Source organism: Tamandua tetradactyla, chromosome X (assembly GCF_023851605.1).
Source record: "Tamandua tetradactyla isolate mTamTet1 chromosome X, mTamTet1.pri, whole genome shotgun sequence".
In the NCBI taxonomy this organism is placed as follows: Eukaryota; Metazoa; Chordata; class Mammalia; order Pilosa; family Myrmecophagidae; genus Tamandua; species Tamandua tetradactyla.
In genome coordinates, this window is record NC_135353.1 from 129,835,555 (window position 1) to 129,859,039 (window position 23,485).

At 37.8% G+C, this 23,485-nt stretch overlaps 1 non-coding gene across 1 annotated transcript; it reads left to right on the forward strand.

Moving 5' to 3' along the window:
* Nucleotides 1-382: 382 nt before the first annotated feature.
* On the forward strand, nt 383-489 carry LOC143672319 (U6 spliceosomal RNA). The gene has a single exon (XR_013169781.1). It is a non-coding gene; the product is annotated as a U6 spliceosomal RNA (small nuclear RNA).
* The last annotated feature ends 22,996 nt before the right edge of the window (nt 490-23,485 follow it).

Sequence of the window (23,485 nt, forward strand, 5' to 3'; positions counted from 1 at the left end):
ACATTTCTTTAAACCCTTTCCTCAAACTCCCCACAAAAATTAAATCAAAATGGATCATAGATCTGAATTTAATAGCTAAACCTATAAAATTTTTAGAAGAAAACATAGGATAAAATCTTTATGACCTTGGATTAGGCACGGAGTTCTTAGAAACCACATCAAAAGCACAATCTGGAAAAGAAAAAAATGATAAGTTGGACTTTATCAAAATTAAAATTTTTTCTCTTCAAAAGGCACCATTAAAAATTGTAAAGACAATTCACAGATGGGGAGAGATATTTAAAAATCATATATATGTCAAAGGACTTGTGCCAGAATATATAAAGAACACTTACAACTTGATAATATGAAGACAAATGACCCATTTAAAAATATGGCAAAAATGCTCACTTTGTCAGCACATACACTAAAATAGGAATAATACAAGGATGGTAAGCAGGGCCTCTGCACAAGGATAATATGCAAATTTGTGAAGTATTCCATATTTTTAAGTATATACCCAAAAGGATTGAAATATGTGTTCAAATGAAAACAACCCAAATGTCTATAAACTGATGAAAAGATGATTGTATAATGACTAGTTTTTAGCCATAAAAAGGAGTGAAGTACTGATATATGCTACAACATAAATAGACCTAGAAAACATTATGCCAAGTGAAAGAAGCCAAACACAAAAGACCACATGTTGTATGGTTCCCTTTATATGAAATATCCAGAATAGAGACACAGAGTGTATTAGTGGCTGTCAGGGCCTGGGGTGGGGAAAAGGAATAGAAAATAACTGCTTAATTGGCATGGGGTTATCCTTTCAGGGTGATCAAAACATTCTGGGCCTAGATAATAACGATGATTGCACAACATTATGAATGTCCTAAATGCCACTGAATTGTACACTTTAATATGGTGAATTCTTCTGTTATATGAATGTTACCACCACAAAAAAAGTAGCAATCTATTTGAACAGATATTTCTCTAAAGAAGACATACATATGGCCAACAACCACATGGAAAGATGTATAAAATCATTAGTCATTTGGGAAATTCAAATTATAACCACCATGAGATGCTATTTCACACCCCCCTAGAATGACTACCATCCAAAAGACATGTAATAACAAGTGTTGGTAAGGATGTGGAGAAACTAGAACACTCAAACATTGCTAGTAAGAATGCAAATTCGTGCAACCACCTCCGAAAACAGGCATTTTCTTAAAATGGTGAAATATAATTGTATCATGTGACACAGTAATTGTACTCCTAGTTATCTACTGAAGAAAAAGAAAAACATGTTCACACAAAGACTTAAGCATGACTGTTCATAGCAGCATTATTACTAACAGCTAAAATGTGGAAATAATCAAATATTCATCAACTAACTTATAAATAAAATATGGCATATTCCATACAATGGAATACTATTCAGCAATTAAAGGAACAAAGTACTTTATTCATGTTACAGCATGGACAAATCACCAAAACATGACACAAAGTGAAAGAAATCAGGCACAAAACACTACATAAGATATACTAATTTTATGAAATTTCCAGAACAGCCAAATCATTAGACACAAAAAGTAGATTAGTGGCTGCTCAGAGCTGGGGGTTGAAGGGTTGCAAATGGCCATGAGGGATATCGGGAGGTGATGGAAATATTCTAAAACTGGATTGGGGTGATAGTTGTTTAATTCTGTAAATATACTAAAATCATTGAACTATACCCTTAAAATGGGAGCATTTGTGGTATGTAAATTATACTTCAATAAAGATATAAACACATCTATACAACTACAATAATAAAAAGCCATCACTAAATAAATTGCTGATAATTGTGTTAACCTCCCAAAATTGCTTAGTAGATGAATGTAAACTTGCAGAGCCTGAAGGGAAAAAAATAAATTCCTAGAGGCAAACGAGTTACTTCAGTATAAGTAAAGAACCCTCAAAGGACAAGAGGATCACAACCCTGAGCTTCTCATACCAAGGAAGCTTTGGGGAGGGTACAACCCTATACAATTTCTGCCTTCACTACTCCCAATATCATGCCTTTGAAAAAGGCAATAGAGAAAAAAGTTCGATTTATGCTGTCTGAATCTTCTAAGAAGTGTGTGTCTATTGTGGGAGTCAATTTTCAAACAAATGCTTTGAAATAAGCTAACAGATGTCATTTCCCATAGAAGACCAAAAGTGAATACTGGGGCCTAAGGATAATTCAATGGGACTATACCCATGTTTAGGACTAGAAACAGGTTCATATGACTCATTTTAACCATAACACTACTGCCACACACACTCACAAGAAATTAATAATCAGTTTTCATAAGTAATCCATACATTAGTTGCTATTTATTGGACACTTGTGTGTCAGAGGCATTGTAGTGAAGGGCTTTAAATTCTCTTTCCTTTCTGAGGCAGGGTGTATCTATATCCTCATTTCACAACTGAGGAATCTGAGGACCAACAAGGTTATGAAATCTTCCCACTATCATGCCACGGTCATTAATGGAGCAGAGATTCTTTTTTCTGGGCCTTAAAATGGTAGAGACCACATTCACTGCCCCCACTCTCTACAGCAGTGTTACATGAACTTCTTTTTAACGACAACATGGATTAAGAAATACATTTTACATCATAACCCAAGACATACAGGTATACCTATAGTTTTTTGGTTTTGCTTTTGTTTTGCATGGACAGCCACCAGGAATCAAACCCGGGTCTCCAGCATGGCAGGCGAGAGCTCTGCCATTGCACCACCATTACCTGCCCACAGGTATACCTATAAATGAAGTTTATGAAATGATACCAATCCTTAGTATGCACAATTCACACTAATATTTTTATTCTCATGTCTTCTTTTACTTTTTATATATTTGCCAATACCACTAAATACATTTGATTACATACAGTCACCAGACACAATTTTAAAAACACTACTATATGTAAAACCTTTATGTGTCCCATTGAGATGATACCCTGCAGAAACCTTCAAGACCTCTTTAGGTATGCCCATAAAAGTCAAGTGCCTTCCAGTTTTATCATCTGCTCATTTAGCAGTCTTTCACCTGCCAGAGGAAAGAGGAAGAAGAAGAGTGCTAAGACCCCAAGAGAGTCACACAGTGGATAGCCCCTACTCAAGAGCGCATTAAGCCAGAACCTGGCCTTAGGAAGGGCAGGAAAAGAGAGAAGCAATCCATTTGCCTGAAATGTAGTGTGATATAACAGAATTCTTAGCAACATACTGGAGGCCAAAAGATTCTAAGACAATCTCATATTTTCCTAGGACGAGAGTATCATGGATAGACTCTAGCCTCAACTCACCTTGCTTTAATACTATCATAAAAAACTTTATAGGAGCCTGTGAGATTTCAAATCATCTACTTGGCACATTCTAGCACTCATACCTTCTACCTACATCAATGTATAAAACTCAGGTCCTAAATTTGGAGACACCCAATTGGAAAAAAGTAAAAGAAACCAGGCAAAAAGACTATCTGTTCAATTTATAATTAAAAGAGTGTAAATTTTATTTGATTCATTTCTTGAAGTGAAATTTAAAAAAAAATCCTGCCTACTTGTTTTCACATTATTAAAATGAAAACATAACCCCAGGTTTATATTTTTTCCTTCATCATTCTGGTATTTAATCTTGTGTTTATTTGAAGACACTTCTTTTATTTTCCATTAATCTTACTAATTTCTAGCAGACATCCCCCCACAACTCATTTCTCTACAAAGTTGCCTCACAGATCTATTTGCTTAGATTTTCTGCCTATATAAGCACTTGGACTGATAAAAAATGTGAAGTGGGGATTAAGGAAGCCCAAATTGAAGGTCTTAAACACGTGTGTTCTCAATTCTTTTCTTGATCAGGGAGAATACATTGGAAGAGTTTTCCTGTCTGGCTAAGAAGAGAAGTTGCAACAGGCACAGCAGTGTCAAGATTTTTTTATTGAGGGATTGTTAAGGATTACTTCCTTTTCCTTTGTTTTTAACCATTGCATTACTAAAAGGACTCCTTGGAAAGACCCTGCTTCATAGTAGGCCTTTGAGATGTGGACATCTGTGAGGCAGCTCAAATTTAACATTTCCAAATCAGAACTTCTGACTTCTGACCACCACACCCACCCCAACTGCTTCTCCCCTCATCTTCCCATTATCAGAAAAAAAAAAATGTCACCCTCTTCTTCCAAGTCACTTCAGGCTAAAACCTAGAGGTCCTTCTTGATTCCTTTCCTTCCTTCACCAACCCTCATATGCAATCCATTAGCAAGTCTTATCAGTGTATTTCCAAAATAGAGCTCAAATCCATTCATCTTTCCCTATCTCCCCTGCTCAAAAGACATCATCTACTCTCACCTGAACGACTGCAATTTCTAACTAACGTCCTCATTTCTGATTTTACCCTTTCCAATACGTTCTCCACACAGCAGATGAAGGATCTTTTAAAATTTAAAGCAGATATGTTCTTCCTCTGCTTAAACCCCTAAATGGCTTTCCATTGCAGTTAGACTAATACCCCTGTTCTAGAAGGGTCAATACGAGCTGCCTTCTAGCCAACTCTCCCAACTCATCTCCTTGCGCTTTCCCCAACTTGTTCACTATACTCAAGCTGCACTGGCTTTCTTACCTTCCTTGAAAAGCACCATACTCATTCCCACCCAAAGGCATTTGTGCTTTCTGTTCCATCTTCATGAAACATTCTTCCCCTGGATCTTTACATGGTTAGCTCCTTTCTGGTCTCAGCTCAAATGTCCCCTCCTCCCTGGCCACCCTATCTAATGCTCTCTGCCCACCAGCTCACTATCATATTATCGTGTTTCATTTTCTTTATAGCATTTATCTCTACCTGCTCCCATGCAAATCCCATTGGAGCAGGAATCGTTATCTCTTGCATTCACTGCTGTATCCTACCTACTACCTGAAAGAATGCTTGGCACTTAGAAGGCACTCGATAAATGGTGATTGAATGAATTGGCATGCTCCAATATTTCTTATTTCCTTTTGTGTGTCCTCTAATGTACAAATAGTATCAAACTTTTCATATAAGCTCTTTTCAATATTCTTCTTAATAACATCAAGTATATTAAAACTATGAAAATCATACTGAGTAATTAGTTTTGCACTAGACTACTCCAACTTCTTCATGCTTCTTATCATAACACATTAACTCAAAACACACTGAGTAATTAACAAAACCCAGGCACTGTGCTGAACAGATACATCAAAGATTCTGAAATTTCAGTTTTTAACTTTGTTAGCAACTGCTGAAAATTGTATAAAGAATACAGCCAAACACTAATCGCAACCATGTATTTAAAAAAGCATCTACCTTCTTTTAATATTGGATAATTTATCAGATGGCCAGTAATAATTTCTTGTTACTTAGAAGGAGCTTTATTCCAAAACAGGAAGTTGATCCTTTTTTTTCTTTTTGTTATTAAGAAAACTACATATGAATTATGCAGAAGAAAGCTGTATTATTCAAATATAGAACTTAACTATGTGGGTAGGGGTAGGGAAGGAATGGAGAGCCAATTTTCCTCAAAGGTAAAAAAGAAAAATTGGAATTTCTTTGAAATCCACAGTACATAATTCACTGCATGAAAACTGAAGCAGCCAGGTCTTGGAGCCAGAACAATACCGTCAGGGCATCTGTTTCAATTATAAACCAGTTTTGGTTTAGCCCTGATATTCAGGAAGTTATTAAAATAGCAAGGAGCATTGAATGTTGGAGCAAGATGGAAACTTGACACTCCTGCCATCTACTTTCCTCATTTTATATGAGGACACTGTGGCCAGGACTTGTTAGGTGGCTTATCCGATGTTACACATTGAGTCAAGTGGCCAAGTTAGAACTCAAAATCAGATTTTCTCTCTCATTGGCTGTTACAGACTGTCATCTATTAAATTGTCCATCCAACTACCCTTCCTTATCTGCTTCTTCCCTGCTAATAAATCCCCAATTTGTTCACGAAATTGGCAGAGATTCTGTGATTTCAGAGAAGGAAGCCCCCTTCCACAGCCTCAGGGGATAAATTATTATTAGACTAAGTGGTCCTCTCCCTTTGGCTAGTATTGTTCTAGAGATGGGCTTGTGACTTATTTCGGGCTAATGAGATCTAAAGGACCTGTCTTATGGCAAAAATGTCCCTTTTTCCCCTCCCAAAAGAAGCAAGAGCCTCAGAAGGGAAAAAAAATTTCCCCTTCACCCCTCTTTGTCTTGAACCCAGATGTGACAACTAGAGATGCCACAGTTATCTTGTAACCACAAAGCAACAAGCCAACAGAAGAAACAGCAGAAATAAAGGACTGGGTTGCTGCTGGCATTTTTGAGCAGCTTAAACAATAGCATTCACCTACTTTAATTCCATTAAATGTTTGCAAAACTTTTATTTGAACAAAATATCTAAGAATCATTTTCAGGACATTTATAGCATGCCATGCAGGCCTATGCATTTAATAAGTGAAACCCCAAAGAAAATGTCCTTGGGAGTTCAATGCGCAAATAGTCCTCTGGGAAAATGTTTTATAAAAGATGCACCATTCTTCTTTTATATAGACATTTGGATTTCACGTGTGGGTCTTAACATCTCCCCCCACTAGAGACCTTGAAATTGGTCTCTGAGACTATACTGATCTTCTCATTCCCTTCATTTCCATCCATTGGTTGGTGCTCTGATACAATCAAGCAGATAAAATGATAAACATCAGCAGCCATGATGTGTCCACTTCCCTCTTGGAACTACTGAATGAAAAAAAATTATTAGTCTCTACAGTGTGAAGTACTGTCCACTTGAAGAGCTGGGAGCAGGGGCATGGTTTAGGGACACCTGATCTGGTCACTGATTTTGGTTTTTCCTCTGGAATAAAGATGTGGTCTTGCTAGGGCTGTTCATTCGTTACCCAGGAAAGTCTGGTATTTGCAAACTTCTCTTTAAACAAGAATGCATCCGTTATTAATGTAATTTCTTACAGAATGGTGATATGAGCCTTGAGGATAAAAGGAAATTTGCATAGCAAGAATTTGGTTATTTTCCCAACTCAAGTAGGACCTACATGGACAGTATGTCCCCAGCAGCAGGTACACACCCAGTAGACAACCCAGGGGAAGGGATAAAAAATAAAACAAGGTGTACTGCATCTTCTTATGCTGTATAGCCCCCTTGCTTTAAGTTAGCTGGGAGGTTTGAGTGTGTGCATGTGTATCAGGTACCTCTAGTGTTCATCTCACATCCTCTCAGCTCCCTTTTGTCCCATCTATTGCTGTGGTAACCAGCTTCATGGAGGTGAAACTTGACAGCACCTCACTGTGTATCTGGCTCTATGACCCAGGATCTTTTTGAAGCTATAATATGGGATACCATAAGGACTCATGCATGGGTAGAGCTGGAGGAAAGAGGAAGCCAATATCACATGGGGAGTCCCTGACCAGTGGGAGATGGGGAGTGGTGGATTTATCTTCTGTCCCACAGAAAGACAATTCTGAATTGCATTCACAGCTCCTCAGATTTCAGGAAGACTGAGTCCCTATAGGCCATGACAGTGAGGAGCTTGACAATACACTCTTAGATTGGTTTTCTCTCCTCCACTGTGTCACTCTTCCCAGTCCCCCACTTCTGTTCCCTGGGATTCCTTCCCAAAAGAAAAACCAGATCCAAGTCCTGGTCCCAAGATCTGTGCTCTGGGTAGGGGCAACCCATCTATTCTAATTTGCTAGCTGCCGGAATGCAACACACCAGAGACAGATTTGGCTTTTAATAAAAGGAGATTTATTTTGTTAGTTCTTCAGAGGAAAGGCAGCTTTCAACTGAGGTTCTTTCTTACATGGGAAGGCACAGGGTAATCTCTGCTGACCTTCTCTCCAGGCCTCTGGGTTCCAACAACTTTCCCCAGGGTAACTTCTTTCTGCATCTCCAAAGGCCTAGGCTGAACTGTGAGTGCTGAGATGAGGTATGCTGAGCTGCTTGGGCTGTGCTACATTGAGTCTCTCATTTAAGCACCAGCCAATTAAGTTAAATATCATTCATTGTAGCAGGCACACCTCCTAGTCGACTGCAGTGTAATCAGCAACAGATGAGGTTCACATGCCATTGGCTCATGTCCACAGCAATATAACTAGGCACCTTCACCTGGCCAAGTTGACAACTGAATCTAACTACCACACCATCCCACCAGATAGGCAAGCCATGTGGAATGCAGCAATCTCCATCAATCCAAAAAATGCTAGGCCTGGGGAAGGCAGACTTCATAGCATCCATAGAATCTAAATTGTCATCAAGGAAGCACATTCTTCTGACAGATGGTGTTCTGTAATGGTTTTAAAACATTGTCACAAATTATTTGACACTCCTCCCACCTATGGGTGGGGTCTATGTCCCCTCCACTTTAATCTGGGTGGCTAAAAACTGATTCAACATTGGAGTATGCCATAAGTATGCAATGTAACTTCAAGTCTGGGTCATAAAGCCCCACACAGCATGCACCTTGTTTTCTGGATCACTCACTCTTGGAGCCCTAAGTTGTCACATAAGAAATCTGAGAGCACTGAGGCCACCATTCTGGAAAGGCCATGAGTAGGGTGTCCTGAACCCCACCTCCTGTTGAGTTCAGCCTTCTAAGCCATCTCATCAAGGTGCCAGACAAGTAAGTGAGATTGTTTCAATTCCTACAGACCATGCATCCACCAACTGAATACCAGCAACTGACTTCCATCAATACCACATGGAGCAGAAAAATCACCCAGCCAAAGCCATACCCAAATTCCAGACAACCCAAGTCATGAAATACAATAAAATGGTTCTTGTTTTTAGCCACTACGTTTTAGAATCACTTGTTAAACAGCAATAGATAATGGAAACACCCCTGAAAAGTAGATCAAGACAACTTAAGATATAGCATTGCTCTGCTTGAGATTAGGGAAGGGAATAATTCCCCACATAAAAGGCTTTTCAAAGGTTCAGGGCTACATCAACTCTAAATTGTTGTTATATTTTAGGACTACTCTGCTTCTAATTTTGTGCCCTTGTCCTAAGTAATTAAACTGTTGTCTCATTCTCATTTAAATGAATCTCCAAACACTGGCCCTTAATATAAAAAAGGTATGTTTGTGTCTTTGTCTCAACCCTCTCAAAAGTTTGTGTCCATGAAAAGAGGTTTGAGAGTATGTGTTGGTAGAAAAATGTATTAAGCCACCACGTGGATAATGTTTAATGCACTATAGTCTCAGTATGTATGCTAAGGAAGAAAATAACAGCTGTTCAAAGGGCCATCACAGACTCAAAATGCAGAATTGGGAACTAGCAAGGACTCATGCATAAAATGGTTATTATTACTTTTTATGCTTCTTTTTGTCACATTTAATAATAATAATTTATATTTGTATATTGCTTTATACTTTAAAGAGCACTTTTATATACATTATCCTATATTCTATAAACCTTCAATGTGTGATCTCATTTGCATCCATGGCTTCAAGTATCACCTCCATGGGGATAACTCACAAATCCCCCAAACAATCAAAATCTCTTCCCACCCACCCCCCAATCTCTAGATAAACACTTGTAATTGCCTCCTAGACTTTTCCACATAAATATTCTGAAAGCACCTCAAATGTATTACTTCAATACCTGGCCCAAGTTCCCCACAAATCCTGACACACACATATCACACAGACACACCAAATCATCTCTTCCACCTTTGTTCTCATCTCGGATAATGGTGCATTTTTCTCTCAGTCTAGTAACTCATCTTTTCACATTCCCACTCTCCCCCCAAAAGCCAATTAGTTTTCCAAGTCCAGTGTCTTCTATTTCCATTATGTCTCTCAGATTTGTATCCTCCTTTCCATTCCCTCAAATACCATCACCAGTTCAGGCCCTCCTCACCTGTCAACCTCAGGGGTCAGTAAACTATGGCCCTTGGGCCAAATCTAGCCTGCCACTTGTTTTGTAAATTAAATTTTATTGGAGTATGTTATGCTCATTGCCTATGGCTGATTTCATGCTATAGTGGCAGAGATGAGTAGTTACTACAGAGACTGTGTGGTCTGCAAAGCCCAAAATATTTACCCTCTGGTCCTTTACAGAAAATGTTTACCAATATCTTATGTAGATTGCCTTCTACTGGATAAATTTGCAAGAGAAAAGACAACTTTCTTTTGTTGAAGATTTGCCTTCAACTTTCAACTGCTCAGAGGTACTTTTTGTCACCAAGGAGATTATATAAACAATTCTGCTTCAAAGTGGATTCATTCCCTTTTCCTAGCCACCATGGTGCCAGTGTATGCCTGGTATGCAGTGAGAATTCAAATTTAGCAAAAACAGTTTTTGTTATTTAAAACTGACATCTTATAGATGAGCTTCATCCCCAGAGGCCTTGCAAATTGCGCATATACCTGTAATTCTGCTCAGCACATTATGTGTTCCTTAAGATGAAGTCAAGAGTCTCCCCTAGGTGTCCATGGCTGGAGTTGGAAGAACTCAACATGCCATGTTATACTTTGTGCTTTCCTTGTTGCTGTTGGGTTTTTTGGGGGAGGGGGTTGATTATTTCCTTTGTATTGTTTGATATTCTGAAGTTGTTAAGAACATAGCCTTATCTTAATTAATTTGGGGTTATAGAATAAATAGAAATAGAAACTTTTACTTCCACTCCATCCTTGCTCCAATAGCAACATTGATAGTTTCTAGTCTATCCCAATACAAATTGTTAAAAAGACAAATAGCTTCTATATTCATTTTCTATTGCTACATAACAAATTATCACAAACAGTGGCTTAAAGCAAGTTGAATTTATGATCACACAATTTGGGCACGGTGTGGCTGGATTCTCTGCTCAGGTTCTCACCAGGCTGACATCAAGGTATCACCCAGGTCTATGGGTCTCATCTGGGGCCTGGGGTCCTCTTCCAAGCTCACTGGCTGGTTGACAGGATTAATTTCATTGCGGTTGTATGCTGAGTTCCCCTTTTTCCTAGTATCTATCAGCTGGGGACCACTCTCATCTCTTAGAGGCTGCCCACAGTTCCCTGCCATGTTACCCTCATAGGCAGTTCACATTCCTCCAGGCCAGATGGACCATCTCTCTCTCTCACCTTCTCTTCTGCAAGCAGCCAGAGAAAACTCTGCTTCTAAAGGACTTTTGTAATTAGGTCAGGTTCACCCACATAATCTTAAGGTCAACTTATTTGGAACCTTAATTACATCTGAAAAATTCCTTCATGGTGACCATAGATGAGTGTTAGACTGAATAACTAAAAGAAGCTGTGTATACACCAGGGACCAGGAATCTTGAGGGCCAGCTTAGAATTCTGCCTGCCTACAGTAATTTCTTTCTAAATTATGTCAAACAACTACTGTAATTAACTATTTCATAAATCTGACTGTGTTTTCAAAGGTCTATTTATTCAGTCAGTCACTTGGGGAAAGTCAAATTATAAGGAAACTTTAGAAGTTTTCAAAACTCCTTTCAAGTCTCCTTTTTAAATGAAGGCTAAGTTTGGAAGTGTTTTTTGTTCTTGTTTTGTCCTGAAATCACTATATATGCATGGCACTCACTTTTTCAAATGTTTCTTTATGAGAACCACTTTCAACAAAGCCAAAAAGGCAAGGATGCATTTGGCTTTATTATAGGAAAAGCCCTCTCTCAATATTTTCCATGCTATCTAATTTCATCTTCAGGTCTTTAATTTTTTTCTGTTTGGGAGTATTTAATGGAATGGAGGAATGGAAAGAAGAAAGAGTCTGGAAAATTAATATAAACTGCTTTCCTGGCTCTAAATGTTTAATAGTTTCTTAGCCAAGAAAAGCTTTTTGTTTTTTTATTTTCAATTTCACCCATTATTTTTTCTGTCATTATCTTTATTTGCTGGCTAAATGTACTGCCAACACATTCTTTTTTTATTTTGTCTGAAATATTTAAACCTCTCATGTTTCCCCCCTTGATTTCTCTCTTACAAGGAATGTTATTATAAAAATCATCATGTAATCACCTAAAATATGTTTTTCAAATTTGACTGAATATATGGATCTCTTTTAAAGGAGAAATATGTTTGCAGACTTCGGCATTGCCTTATTATTTCTATTATAATGTTACTTAAGTAGTCACAAACACAAAACTAAAAATAAACTCCTTATGCTTACCTTTCTTATTCAATTATAAAACTAATTTACAAATTAAATGCAAACAAAATCACAGAGCCAGTAAAATTCAAATGATCAGTGTTAATTTAATGTGATGGACTATGGTGCTTTGCTAAAACTAAATCACCACTGTTAAGTTTAATAGTAGAAAGATGTAGCTTTAGCTCCAATTCTATATTTAATCTATTTCTGATTAAATAGTTGGCTTTTATACAGAGAATATCTGTTTACATAAGAAGGTTGTGCGAAAAATAATTAACAACTTCATGACTTTCCTTGCTAGTTCAAGATAACCAGACCTCTCAGGTAAATAAAATTCTTCAAGTGCACAGTGTTCAAATGCCAATTTTAATTACATACAATGACACCTATGCAAACAGGTAGAAAGGACAGCAATTTCACAAGTCCTAAGGTGGAAACCTGCTTAGGGAGGGAGCTTCAGGGACAACAAGGAAGCTCACGTAACAGGACTACAGTAATGGAGGTGAAAAGTAAGAGGAAATTAAGGTCAGAGAGTTAACTAGAACCTGCTGTTTAAGGCCTTGTAGGTCACAAGAACTTTGAATGTTTTTCTGAGTGAGATAGGAAACCACTAGAAAGTTTTCAGCAAAAGAAAGGCAAAATCTGACATGTCTTTAAACTATCACTACTGTAGCTGCTATTTGGAGAGAGGGCAATCTTGAAAGCAAAGAGGCCAGTAAGGAGGCAACCTTCCAGACAAAAGGCAATGAAGCCTAGAATCAGGTGGTAGTGGTAAAGGTGATAACAAGTTTTAGGATTTGTAATATATTCTGAAAATAGAGCCTACAGGATTGGTAATGGATTGGATGTGTAGTATGAAAGAAAGAGATGAGGTAGGGTGATTCTGAAGTTTGAGGCCTGACTAAAAGGATGAAAGATGCTGCCATTCATTGAGATGTTTAATATTGAGAGAGGAGCTGGGTTTGGTGGGAATGAGAATCAATGATTCTGTTTTAGACATGCTAAGTTTAAAATGCCTGTTGGACATTAAATGTTTGAATACATACACATAAGGTTCTTAAAACAACACTTGATATGTAGGAAACATTTGATCAATTTTAGCTTTATTACTGTCCAAGTTGAGATATTACATAGGCAGTTGGATATGTAAGCTTGGGGTTCAGGAGAAAATTCTGGCATTAAACACCACCAGACTGGATGAGATCATCTAGGAACTGTGTAGAAAGAGATGAAAATAAGTTTGAGGACTTAGCTCTGAAGTTACCCAAAATGTAAAGTTTGTGAAGATTAGAAGGTACCAGGAAACGAGACTGAAAGGAATTAGTCAGTAAGATAAGAGAAAAGAAAAAAAAAAAAACAGGAAATGATAGTTTCCATAAGCCAAATGAGGAAAAGTATTTCAAGGAAAGAATGATCAACTATGTCCACTGCTACAGAGAGGTCATGTAAGATGAAGACCAGAACTGACAACACAGTTATTAGAGACCTTGACAAATGTAGTATCAGTAGAGTAGTGGGAGTTACTAGAGAAGGTTTAAGAAAAATGAGAGGTGGAGAATCGGAAAAAGGCAGAATCAGGGAGGGCAAGCATAAAGTGGGGCAGAACCGAGGTGGTAGATGGAGAGCAATGTGGGTCAAGTGAACGTACTTTTAAGACGGAAGCTGTTGTCTGCATGTTTTTATGTCAATAGAAATGATCCAGTGCAAGCAGGGAAAATGATAGTACAAGAGAGAAAGGAGAAAATTGTTAAAGGGATGCTTCTGAGTAGGTATAAGAGTGAATGGAAAAAAAATGTTTTTAAAAAGTTAATGGAATCCAGTGCAAGGAGGAATTGGACTTGGATAGAACAATTCACCATTGTAGTGGAAGGATGGTTTTGCATGCTTCACTTGACTCACTATCTTCTAAGACAGCATTCTCAGAATGTGGTTCCTGGATCAGCATCATCAGAATGCCTTGGGAACCTGTTAGAGATACAAATACTCTACCCTAACACAGACCTACTGAATCAGAAACCCTGGGGCTGTGGCCCAGCAATCTGCGTTTTAAAAAACCTTCCAGGTTATGCTGATGCATGTTCCAGTTTAAGAATCACTGTTCTAAGCCACTTGGTCTAGAAGATAAAAAGTCAAATTCATAAGGAATGGAAAGAAGATGGGAGTTGATCCCATAGCCTTGAGTTCACATTTAGCTGGTATGATCTTGAATAAGGCATCACACTACTCTGGGCTTCAATTTCCTCATTTTTAATATGGTGGAGTTGGAATAGATGATATTTAAGGTGTCTCAGGTCTCTGATCAAATGTGGCAATTGGAACAAAGTGAGTTTTCACTCAGGTATTTTCCCTGGAATTACCCGGATGAAAAGAAAATCTAGAAAGCTTATTAACATTAAGACATAGTTTTTGAGGGGTTCTGCATTGAGCAAATTCTTCAATTGAGAAAATTTAATTACCTCAGTTACTATCTGACAGGCATTCTCTTTTTTTGTGCAGCAGTTCAATAATTAAGCATGATCCTCATTGGAGACAAAGAAAAGAATAAGAGATAATACCTGTTAATATTGATATGCCTTTTGCTCTATGGAAAAATTGCAGTAGGATTTCTAACTTCTCTAAAGCAAAAAATGTCTTGATTATTTGGGAATTAAAAATAATACTAAACTAGGGTATTCTTTCCCTAACCAAGTAATAGATGAAACACTTCTAGAAAATAAAAAATTATTTGAACTTCTATGGGGAAAAATGTCTTGTGCTGCATAAGTGTATGTGCTTAACTTTGAGAAGTGTAATAAATAAATCTCCCAAGAAACCCCCTCTTTCCAGTTGCACCTACTTCATTCTTTTTTTAATTGAGAAAAATCTTCACACACATACTTTCTATACATGGTGCATAATCAATGGCTCACAATATCATCACATACTTGTGTACTCATGATCTTTTATTTTAGAACATTTATATCACTCCACAAAAAGAAATAAAAAGAAAAAACTCATACATTCCATGCACCTTACCCCTCCTTCTCATTGGCCATTACCCAATTTATTTTACTCTTCCCCGCCTATTTTTTATTTATTTATTTTTATCCCTAGTTTTTATTCATCAGTCCATACTCTGGATATAAGGAGCATCAGACACAAGGTTTTCACAATCACACAGTCACATTGTAAATGTTACATCTTTATGCAATCGTCTTCAAGAATCCAGACTACTGGAACACAGCTCAACAGTTTCAGGTATTTTCCTCCAGCCACTCCAGTACACCATAAACTAAAAAGAGATATCTATATAATGCATAAGAATAACCTCCAGGAAAACCTCTCGACTCTGTTTGAAATCTCTCAGCCACTGAAACTTTATTTTTTTCTCATTTCTCTCTTTCTCCTTTTGGTCAAGAAGTCTTTCTCAATCTCTCGATGCCAGGTCCTGTCCCACATTGCCAGGGAGATTTACACCCTGGGAGTCAGGTCCAACATGGGAGCAAAAGTAGTGAGTTCACATGCTGAGTTGTGAGCCTACTTTATTCTGAGCCTAAGTGCTTCTCAAACTTTAGAATGCATTCAAATCACCTCAGGATCTTGGTAAAATGCAGATTCTAATTCAGTGGGACTAGGATGGAAGAAAGATTCTGCATTTCTAGAAAGCTCCCAGATAAGGCCAATGCTGCTGATCTATGGACTACATTCAAATACAAAGGGTCTAGACAGTTCTGCTACCAAGGTCACCAAGGCTTAGTCTCTGGTGGCATTCTCCAGAACCCACTCGTCCTCTTTTTGTCTTCGTCTATCACATGTGAACTATATCAGCTGAACCCACCAGAAAGGGGGGGGGGCGGGCATGGTGACTTACCTAGAGGAATGGTGCAGGGCTTCTCAGGGCTGACCAGTGAAGTCTATAGAAGCATGTGATATATCTCCAGTATATATATCTCCAAAACCCTGGTTTTGCATTCCTTTTACTTCCTTTTGCTGTTTCTGGCTTTGGCCCTGGCCCAATTTCTATGGGGCTCTATTAAGTCATTTCCATGTGATAACTTGCTCCACCTCTATCTGAAGATACCTCTAGTTTATTTGTTCTCAGACAATACCCCACCTGTTCATACATTCCCTCTCTGGGTTCCCACAATCTTTCCCAAAATTATGAGTCATGGCTTTGTTTAACAAGGCAAGAGCCTAGGGACCCAGGTGCTTTTTTTGCTGACCTTACATGGGTGCTAGATTGTTCTAGTGTTGCCGCCCCACGTCTTCTGAGCATCTCCAGGAGTGCCAACAGCCTCAAATCTCTTGCACTAAAGCATTTAATAATGATTACCATTTCTTAATTCTTATTCCTCTCCTGCCTCCCTACTTGCCAAATATTCAGGTCTCTGCAGAAATCATTATCATTACCAGAAATAATAATGGTTAACATAATTAAGCACAAAACATGTACCAAGGACTTTATGAGCATTATCTGAGATCTTCACAACTAACCCACAAAATAAGAATTATTATATCTTTTGTAAAGAAGGGAACTGAATCTCAGAAATTAACAAACTTGTGCATTGTCATATTGCTGAAAACGGCAGAGCTAAGATTAAAACCTAGTTTGGTCTGATTGCAAAGGCATTATGCTATATTACCTTCCTTAAGGAATCTTGTCCAAAGGTAAATCTAGATTCAAAGGTATTTTTGTTTTTACATGAGCTGGCACCGGGAATCAAACCCAGGTCTCTGGCATGGCAGGCGAGAACTCCACCTGCTGAACCACCATGGCCCAACCAATCCAAAGGCATGTGTATGCCTTAAATAGCCTGTGCTGACACAGTGGACAGTTCCATCACCATTTAGTGGCTTAGTTGTGCTCCTTTTTAACCAATCATTACTAAAAATCCAAGTATTTACAGTTTGGAGAAAAAAGTAGTAAGTGGGTACCCCCTCACAGCTGCCATGATACAGGCTGTGACGACAAACTTTGTGGAAAAAACAGTTAATGTGTAAGGCATAGTGAAATATTTAGAAGTTCGTTAGTTTAAAAATAAAATTATATCATTGCATCATATAGAAATATAAATTCCAGGCTCATAAAAGACATAAGTAAATCAACAAGCAAATGCATATTTTAAATAAGTGTTAGCTTTGTTATCTAGGGGTAGGGAAAGCCTTCTTAAATAAGACTCAAAAAGCAAAAATCAAAAGGAAAAAATGATATATTTGACTACAGACAAATTAGAAATGTCTATGTGGCAAAAACCACTATAAACAATTTGAAAAGACAACAAAGACACTGGGAAAAGGTATTTGCAATAAATATAATAGCCGAAGGATTAATATCCAATGTAAAGGACTCCTTCCATTTAACAAGAAAAATTCAAATAACCCAAAAGAAAAAATGGGCACAAGATTAAAACTGTCAATTAGGAGAAGATGAAATATAAAAAATTAAGGGATGCAAGGGTAGTTCAGTGGCAGAATTCTCACCTGCCGTGCAGGAGACCCAGGTTCAATTCTTGGCCCATGTACTTCCCAAAACAAACAAACAAAAATTCAACAAATGGTGCTACAATAACAGATACTCACATGGGAAAAGAATGAAATGTGACCCCTGCGATACAGCATACAAAAAAAATCAATGAGCATGTGAAAATCTGCTCATCCTTGCCAATAATTAGGGAAATGCAATTTTTTATGATATCATTTTCAACCATAAGATGGGCAAAATTAAAGTTATGCACTCAAATGCCAAGTAAGTAGATTGTGGGAAAACAGGTACTCTTATACCCTGCCTTTTGTAGCAAGTTGGTTCAGTTATTTTGGACAGCATTTATTGAATTAGTATATAAAACTGAAAATGTACATATACTCTGATCTAGTAATTTCACTTCAAGAGAAACATTGTATGTACAATAAGACATGGACAAAGACACAGGATTACTTGTAATACCAAAAAACAAAGGAAAAAGATCCAAATGCAAATCACTGAACATAGCACATCAATAAAAAGTGGTATACTCATACAATGGAATACTACATAGCAGTGAAAAGAGTGAAACTATATGTATACATATACATCAATAGAGAGAGAGAGATCTCAAAAATCAATTGTTGAATGAAAAAGTTAGAAAGACAATGTTAAAAAGGAAATTTTTAAAACTCATACACAGAAAACTTTCCCTATATATTTTACATAGCTACCTTAATTAAGTCATTCAGAAAACATTTATTAAATATCAGCTTTGTGCCAGGCACAGTTCTGGGTGCTGGGATATAGTGATAAACAAGACTGCAAGGTCTTAACATTAGATTATATTCATTGGGCTTACATTATAGCAGAGAGAAGCAAAATACAAACAAATTAACATACACAAAATACATCCAGCCATAATAAGTGCTGTGGTGAAACAAAACAGATAGATGATGAATGGGTAAATAGATGGATAATAGAATGATGCAGAAAATGTGACAGAATGTTAAAATTGGTGGATCTGGGTTTTGGGAGAGGTAGGGGTAAGTTGGAGTTCTCTGTATGAGATTTGTATAATTTTTGCAATGCTTGTATAACTTTGAAATGACCTCAAAATAAAAAGTTTAATGAGAAAAAACTGTACCTGGGAACTATTTAGATTAGGTGGTCAGAGAAGGACTGAGCTCTGAAAATTTGATAAAAGGATGCAGCCATGGGGACCTGAGGACACAGAATGGTCCATTCAGAGGGAACATCAGGTACCAAGGCCCTGACTGGGTGAGAAGGAGCTTAGGTTTTTAGAGGAGCAAAGCGAAGACTGTGTGACTTGAGCTCACAGAGCAAGGGGAAGAGAAGTAGCAATGAAAATCAAGAAATAAGCAAGCCATGGTGGGCTGTGTTAGAAGTTTTATGCTCAGTGAAATAGGCAGACACTGGGAGGGAGTAGGTGGGTGTCTACATGAAGAAGTGACATGATCTGAATTATGTTTTAAAAGTATCGCTCTTCAGTATGGAGAGAAGACTCAAGAAAGATAAGAGTAGAAGCTCTTGGACCAGTTAGGAGTCTATTGCAAAAGTCCCAGTACGAAAAGATGGTAGTGGTGCAATGAAGAGATATAGGAGGGCTGAGGATATGTTTTAGAAATAAAATTAATAGGATTGCTGATGGCTACATGTATACATATGTAAAATAAATTTTAAATGAACTAAAAGTATATGCACCAAACTTATAATAGCACCTATATCTCAGGGTTGGGACTTGTTTAAGGCAAAACACAAAATTAATGCAAAAAAATCCAAGATAAACAAAATATCAAAATTTTAAATAAGGATGGGATCAGTATTACTGATTGTTCCTTGAGCCTCAGGAATATGACTCAGCAGAACACAGTTACTATTTTATTCATTTATAATTTTGATAAAGTTCATCGTGGACTTGTTTGCACTAATTTTGATTTTTCTTAATATCACATTAAAATGTTATTTCTCTTAATTGTTGAGTATGAATGCCTCACTTGCCTCACCCTAATGCAGGCCCTGCTGGAGACACAGCACTGGGACTAGGAATGAAGGCAGTAGTCAAATGAATTTTATGTTTAATGTTCTAACTTTAAGATCATATTTATATATTACTTGAATAATTTTTAAATATATAGATAGCAGAAAGTCAGGAATGAAATGTGTCAAAATGTTAACAGTATTTACTTCAGGTTAAAGGAATAGGGTTGATGGTTCTTTGTATCACTGTACTTTTTGGTATTATAGTGGGCTGTAGTGCACTACCTAGATCTCACCTTTAAAGCAGGACTTTCCTTCTCCAGCAACTGGGAGTACTGGGGCTGACTGCTCACAGCTGACACCCGTTCTAGCACTGCTGTCTTCTCAAGAGAGCAACCTCATCCAAGGCTACTCTCTTTCCCTGGAGAGAGCCCTCATGTGTTCACTAGTCAATGTAGGAATATAATTTTCCTTATTTTGTCCCACTTTTCCTTAATCTGAAACATGACTGAAGGGCTGTTAACTCCAGGGATCTCTGTGGCTTCAGCTGAGGTCTCTGTTACAAGTACATTGCAGCCCAGCTTCCCCCCTGCCTAACCCTGAGTCCCTTCCTCCTTCACAGATGGTGTCCTTGGAGGCACTAGCCCCAATAAAATTCCTGCATACAAATCTCCATCTCAGAATCTGTTTTCAGGGAACCTATCTAAGACAGGTATTGACCAAGTTTCCCTAAATTAAAAAACAGAGGAATTCATGCTCTCCAAACCTAAGAATTGGAGTTTTATACAGTGGGAGTGAAGATTTTCAGAAGGATTTTGTATGGTATTAAGATGGAAAAAAGAGGCCAGCTATGATCTATCTTAATGGGGACTATTAGGATGAAAATGAGGTTAAACAGAGATAGAACTTCATTCAGCGGCTGTTACTATAGAGAGCAGCTGTGGATCCTGTTTGACATGATTTAGATGGAAGAGCCGGTGTGTCTCTGAGCTTAGTGTTTGCAGGAAAGAAACTATGATTTGCCCATAATTATAGGAAAGGAGTTGGAAAGGGGTCAGCATTGTTCCACTCCATTTGAAAGACAGAGTATCTTTTTAGCAGGAACAGCTGCCAATGTTAATGCTCAGTTAAATTAGATAGCCCGCCTCAGTTGACCATCTGTTAAAGAGAACCTCATAACTATTTAGAGGCTGTGAAACAAATCAAACTATGATACAACATATTCTCTGCATACTAAAAAATTTTCAAGTTCCAACCCACATATTTCAAATGATACGTGATACCAATTCCAATACAACCAGATCTGACGTTTACTGTCATAAGCTTTACCCATAACATTATCATTTTGTACTTGCATGAAGTGTCTTTGATTCAAGGATCTGTAAGAGCTTTAGAGGCCTTAATTAATTAGTCCTCATGTAACCCTGTGAAGCCATCGTTATTTTAATGTAAGGGTGCATAATTATCAGGTAGAAAGGTGGAGTGGCTCATTGTATGCCTCAGTAACAGTCCAAAGCTCAGAATCGAAGAGAATATCCAGACTTAATATAAGAATCACTAGGTCTGGGGAAAACAAACCATTTAATATGATTTCAGATTTTATTCTGTCTCACTGATTTTATAACATTTCCTTCAGAAACATCCTGTTATTTTACTAGGGTTTCATTAAGATGGAGGTGGAGATTGGAGGACAAAGGTGAGCAGGAGAGGACTACAGGGAGAACCTGCATTTTCACCTGCCTGGAATCTCCCTTCTTCTATAAACAAAATTCTGCAGGGAACCACTTCCATGTGGTTTCATGTTCATGGGAGGGCATGTGCCCCAGACTGGGCTACAGAACCACATCCACCTAGACATGGTTGAATCAAGAATGGATATATGTACCAATCATGTGAATTTGCATCCTCTCTGGGACCTTGAGGCCAGAACATTGGTGGGAGAGTGCTGTCTCTGCTGGTGTTGCCTAATTGGTAAGATATTTGTCTTTGGTTAGAAGTGGTCAACCATTAAGCCTCCAGGAGTTGGAAACCCTGGTTACTTCTTTTCATTTTCTGTGCCTTCAGTCTTTTCTACCTCTGAATTTATTAGTGATGATAAGCAGATGATGCGAGAGAGAGAGAGAGAGAGAGAGAGAGAGAGAGAGAGAGAGAGAGAGAGAGAGAGAGAGAGAAATGGATAGAGCATTCCTTGTATATATGCCATATATTCACATGTCTTAAGTTAGTTTAAATTCATCATCTGTCTCTTAAAACTAATGATAGTGGGTAAAACAGCTGCTTTCTATAGTAACAGCTGCTGGGTTAATGACCTATCACAGGTCCCCTTGGATTAGGGTGAAGGTAAGGATCGAGTCCCTATATCTTTAAAAACTTTCCTTCTTTCCTTCCTAGCAGCCAATTCTATCAGACCATGTAAATTCCTGAAGACAATCACATCCTTCACTGAGACAGTTAAATATCCATTCACAATTTTTAAGAAGGCAAAAAATAATGGAGGTTTTATCTTTATATGCATTGACCTCCATCAAAAACTCCCTTAGACTTATTCAGCACAGATAGCTCATAAAAGAATAAAATGAAGCCAAGTGGGTTTAAAGCATGATAAAGTAGGAGAAAGGAGTGAACAGGAAGATAATCTGATCAGAGTGAGGAAGTGACCCTTTCAGAAAGCAAGCACAGGAAAAATCAGACCAAGAAGCCCAGTGTCCTACAAGTGTCACACTATGAGAGCAGGGATGTCACTTAATTTGTTTTTAAAACACTTTTATTAGTCAAACATCTTCAGCTCCCTAAACACAGTCACATGGCAAAGTGTTTAGAAACCAGAAGACCAATAAATTATGTGATGCCATGGACTTTGGCTATTTAAGGAGCTGGAACAACATTTTGCAACTTTTATTTCCCTTCTAAATATGATTAGTATTGTAGACCACTAGCACGTATTCAAAATGGAATTAAGTACTCATTTATATGTTAAAATTCATCCCCAAATCCTTTAATAGGATAAGCCCTTTTATGCCAATAGGGACCACATTTAAGGTTCAACAAGTGAACGCCAAGGAATGATTTGAATTTGAGGTTGCAAGAAACTAGAATTTCATTGCAATAACCATTGTTCAGTGTAAACCTTAGAAATTCATAACAGTAAAGATATTTACATTGTCATTATCTTTCATTATTAATTAATTTAACATCTATTGATTGTGTCTCAAGCAGCTTCTGTGAGGTTATACTGCAGTTACAAATAACCTTAAAATATCAATGGCTTACAACAACAAAGGGTATTTCTTACTCAGGGTTTATGTCTGCCTCTGGTCAGCTCCAGCTCTCTGTCTTCACTGCAGATGAACGAGGAGCCCCTATGTGGGATGAAGGGCAAAGAGTAAGAGAGCTGGCAATGCCTCTTAAAGCTTCTGCTTTATTTCATTAGCCAAAGCAAGTCACTCAGTGAAGATTCACAATGATATGGGGAAATTCCTTCTCAGGCATCTCATTTCTCTAGCAAACTAAAGGCAGTGGGATAAGAAGTACAAGCAGAAGGAGGAGGAAGTGGGGGAGAATGGGAGGAAGAGGAAGAGGGAGAGGGAGAGGGAGAGGAAGAGGGAGAGGGAGAGCAGAAGAGGAGGAGGAGAAGAAGATTAGAAATAATATTTATTGAGGGTTTCCATGTTCTGGCTATTCTGTGATAAATTCTCTGCAAATTGTTTCTCTCTAAATTAGAAAAAAATTAAACCTTCTACCCTGACAAAGCCTGCAGAACTTTGATCGCATCCTTACTCCCAGTTTTAAGTACACAGTTTATACTTTGGTTATTTTCACTTCACAAATCATAAAGTAATAAAGCCATAAGAAATTCCTTTTAAGGTCATCTTCTAAACCACCAAACTTTTGCGCCTTAGTTAAGAGAATAATTAAACTATCCAAG